This window comes from Dasypus novemcinctus, chromosome 15 (assembly GCF_030445035.2).
Source record: "Dasypus novemcinctus isolate mDasNov1 chromosome 15, mDasNov1.1.hap2, whole genome shotgun sequence".
NCBI lineage: Eukaryota > Metazoa > Chordata > Mammalia > Cingulata > Dasypodidae > Dasypus > Dasypus novemcinctus.
In genome coordinates, this window is record NC_080687.1 from 78,607,128 (window position 1) to 78,611,806 (window position 4,679).

A 4,679-nucleotide genomic window follows, 5' to 3' on the forward strand; every position below is an offset into this window, starting at 1 on the left:
AATTCCTTTAAGATTTCTTTATTTTTACTTTCATGGTATTAACATATATGCAAGTCCACATTTCCCATTTTAACCACTTTCAGGTGTACAGTTCAGTGATATTAGTTACATTCACAATACTGTCCTACCGTCACATTCATCCATTGCCTAAAATTTCCATCACCTCAAACAGAAACTTTGCACCCAAACTTTGAGCCCTGGTAATCTGTAATCTATTTTCTGTCTACACATTTAACAGTTCTAGGAATTTTCATATAAGTGTGATCTCAGAATATTTGTCTTTTTTTGTCTGTCATCTTATTTGGCATGATGTCTTCAAGTTTCAACCCATGTTGTGGCAGGCATTGGAACGTCTTTCCTTCTTATAGCTGTATAATTTTCCAAGGTATATATATATATACCTCCTTTTATTACCTATTCATCTGTTGATTCACACTTGTGTTTCTTCCTCCTTTTGTCTATTACGAATACTGCTGCTTTGTACATTGGTGTAAAAATATCTGTTTGCTTCCAATTCTTTGAGTTATATACCAAGAAGTAGAATTGCTGGGTAATAGGGTACTTTTTTGTTCAAATTTCTTAGGAGTCACCACATTGTTTTCTTAGTGGCTGCACCATTTTACAATCTCACCAGCAGTATATGTGGGTTCCGATTTCACTATATCCTCACCAACATTTATTTCCTTTATTGAAAAATTAATAGCCAATCTTGTGGGTATGAAGTGCTATCTCATGGTTTAATGTGCATTTCCCAGATGATGAATTGATTTGGGAATATCCTTGGGTGTCAGTGTATGTGTTCTGGGTGCATGTGTGTGTTAAATACATGTGTAGATTCCGTGAGCATGTTATTTGCGCATGTATTTTAAGGAACCATTTTGTGGACAGACCAGGTTTATGCCAATTCAAATTGTATGGGGTTTAACTACAATTATAACAGATAATCTTAAAAGAACAATATAGATCTATTATTGTAATAGATTAATAAAATGGCATCATCAAGATCACCTACAATATTTTCCTAAAGTAAACTATAAAGATAGGTAATAGGTCTCTTATTTGTTTCGATGTAATTTTGAAAGAATTAAAGCTTGTTACCCTGTAATCTAAATTACAATACTACTTGAACCAGTGAAGTCTTTTCCCTGTACAGTAAATACCAAGTAAATCTCTACCCACAGATTCATAATGACTGGCAGCCAATTCCACCTTCTAAGTTGAAATAGAAGCAACCTCACCTTTCTTTACCCATAAATGAAGGGGAAAAAATAAAGCTCACAGATCATACAGCTGGCATCAATTAACTCTGATTAAAAATATTATAGCTGATTTGGCATTGGGACTTCCCTTCCCAACACCCTCCATTCAACACCATGTTATTCAGCCAATTTCGTTTTCATCAGTAGAAAATTCTATCTTGCGAGGCAGCATAAAAAGGATTGGACTAACTGCAAAACAATAAAACACACAAAAAATCACTAAAATGTCACCCTCTTTTTTTTTCCTATTTCAATTCTACTTGGGATGTAGCCAAATGGAAATCATTTAGGTTGTTAAAGATGTTTTAGACACTTTTTGATATCCTGCTTATTTAAATCCACTAGTTCCAAAACAACTACACTGTGTCTATGAACAAACACTGTAAAACAATAGTGCTTATTCAATAGCAAGATAATTAGAAACAAATGGGAAATTTTCTCGAAATGTAAAACAGCACTGTTTCATTTTATGACCTATTTTACCATGAAGAGAACACACAGGTTGCCAAAGTCTTCTGTTTTGAAAGAGTGCTGTAAAACTGTACACACCTGCTTACAGCTAATTGTAGTGTTAACTACCTGAATTGCAAAATGGTAAAAAGCAACTGCATATACAGGGAAAGATTTCAGCCAATTGCTAGATGCACATTTTTCCAGGCATTATTTCACACGATGCCTTTATAATCTCAAACCAAATACTCCACAAAGGTGTACCCCAAGCATAAAAAACACACACACACACACACACACAACTTTGGAAATGCATTGAAAATAGACATTTTAAAATATATTTTAAAAGATATAATTTAGAGATTTAAAAAACTGTTATCTAAATTTTATTATAATATCTAATACAACTTTTGGGTTACTTATACCTACACATGCCTAAATATATAAATGTTTATACATAGATAGATGAGAGAGAGAGGGAGACCTTGCACTGAAATTCTTAAACTCCCGCCTGCCCCAGGCGCGGCGACCGCTCCTGGGCGGGCGGCCGGAGCGCTCCCACTTTCCCGCTCCCGGCGCCGCCCCGCTCCCCGGGCCCCGGTGCTTCCCGCCGCTCTCCCGCCGCTCTCCCGCCGCTGCGCCCCGCGGTCCCTGCTCGTGTTCGCTCTGTGGCCCCGGCCATGGGCCGCCTCGGGGAGTCTCTCCCCGTCCCACACCTACCCCGCCCCGTCTCGCCTCTTCCGCCCTCTACTTTGGCCAGATCCAGAGGGGGATTTACGAAGATGAAGCGGAGTAATGGCCAAATACATCAAGCAATGCTACCATCTTTAAATGAAGATAATGAAAATGCAAGTGATGAATGGAGAGAAAATGGAAATACGAAAGGCAAAGAGATTGACCTGGAGAGCATCTTCTCACTTAACCCAGATCTTGTAGCTGATGAAGAAATTGAACCCAGTCCAGAAACACCTCCGCCTCCAGCATCCTCAGCCAAAGTAAACAAAATTATAAAGAATTGGCAGACTGTGGCTTCTATTAAGAATGACCCTCCTCCAAGAGATGAGTGTTGGTTCTGCACGTGCACGACTTAATCAACTTCCTGAACAGTCTTCTGCGCAACAGAATGCACGTCCAAAATCCAACTGTGTGAAAGAAGTAGAAAAATTACGAGGAAAACAGACTGTAACAGCAAGAACTTAGAGAAAGAAGAGGCTAGATGATAATGCTACAAACCCAAGTTATGAAATTATGTGTATGATCCGAAGGTCTAGAGGAAGTTTGGATTATAGACTGTTAAGAACAGCAGATAAGCACAGTAAATGTAAATGTGTAAGGAAAAGTAAATGTGTTTGTGTAAGGACACGACCACTCAATAAAGAAGAAACACAAATGAAAGAGCTCTATGTGATCACAATCCCTAGTAAAGATTTTGTGATGGTACATGAGTCAAAACAAGGTACCTAGAAAACCAAACATTTCGTTTTGATTATGCCTTTGATGACTCAGCTCCTAATGAAATGGTTGACAGGTTTACAGCTAGACCACTAGTGGAAACTATATTGGAAAGGGAAATGACTATATGCTTTGCTTATGGGTAGACTGGAAATGGAAAAACTCATACTATGGGTGGTGACTTTTCAGGTAGATTGTTCTAATGGGATTTATGCATTAACATCTTGAGGGTTTTTTTTTTTAATGCTAAAAAAAGCCAAACTATAAGAAGTTAGAACTTCAAGTGTGGCAACCTTTTTTGAAATTTACAGTGGAAAGGTGTTTGATTTACTAAACAGGAAAAATAAGTTATGAGTGCTAGAACATGGGAAACAGCAAGTTCAAGTGGTGGGATTACAGGAACAGGAGCTCAAATGTGTTGAAGATGTGCTGAAACTCATCAACATAGGCAACAGGTGCAGAACATCTGGTCAAACATCTGCAAATGCACATTCATCTTGTAGCCATGCAGTATTTCAGATTATTTTTAGAAGGGAAGGAAAGCTGCATGGAAAATGTCTCTCATTGATTTGGCTGGAAATGAAAGAGGAGCTGATACTTCAAGTGTAGACAGGCAAACCAGGCTTGAAGGTGCTGAGATTAATAAAAATTTTAAAAAAAAAGAAGTCTTTTACCGCTCAAGGAGTGCATCAGAGCCTTAGGTAGAAATAAACCTCAGACTCCTTTTCAGCAAGTAAACTCACTCAAGTGTTAAGAGATTTGATCACTGGTGAAAATCCCCGTACTTGCATGATTGCCACAATCTCTCCAGGGAGAGCGCCTGTGAAAACACTCTTAATACATCAAGATGCACAAATAGGGTGATAGAATTGACTGTGGATCCAAACTCGGCTAGTGACGTCTGTCCACTAATGTACCATTCACCAAATCAGATCGATGACTTAGAGACACAGTGGGGTGTGGGAAGTTCCTCAGAGAGATGATTTAAAACTTTTTTTTGAACAAAATGAAGGAGAGGTTTCTTCGTAATTGTTTACTTTCAACAAAGCTGTTCCAAAAATGGTAGAAATGGAAGAACAAGTTTTAGAAGATCACAGGGCAGTGTTCCAAGAATCTATTCAATGGTTAGAAGATGAAAAGTCTCTCCTAGACATGACTGAAGTAGACTATGATGTATGCTACACAACTTGAAACTGTTCTTAAGCAAAAATTAGACATTTTTAGCCAAGCTGTGGGATAAACTGAAATCTTTTTGTGCAGGTCTCCAAGAACATGCCAGCAAGCAAATCATTCTGAAGAGACCCCGGGCCCTTTGAATTGGCATTTGCTGCTAAAGATCCACAGAACCTCCACTACTATAATAAAATGGTTCAGCAGTCAGGGCCATTTGAAAAGTTTGAAATTTTAAGTGTCTGTGGAAAATGTCTTGTCTTCACCTGAGTGACATTTCAATTTTGTGAAACATTCTTCTGTCTTCAAAATGCTTCTAGTCCAGAGGCATAACCCAGAATTGGGATC

General features: G+C 38.3%; 1 pseudogene; it reads left to right on the forward strand.

Moving 5' to 3' along the window:
- Nucleotides 1–2,491: 2,491 nt before the first annotated feature.
- Nucleotides 2,492–4,477, forward strand: LOC101440745 (kinesin-like protein KIF2A pseudogene; annotated as a pseudogene).
- The last annotated feature ends 202 nt before the right edge of the window (nt 4,478–4,679 follow it).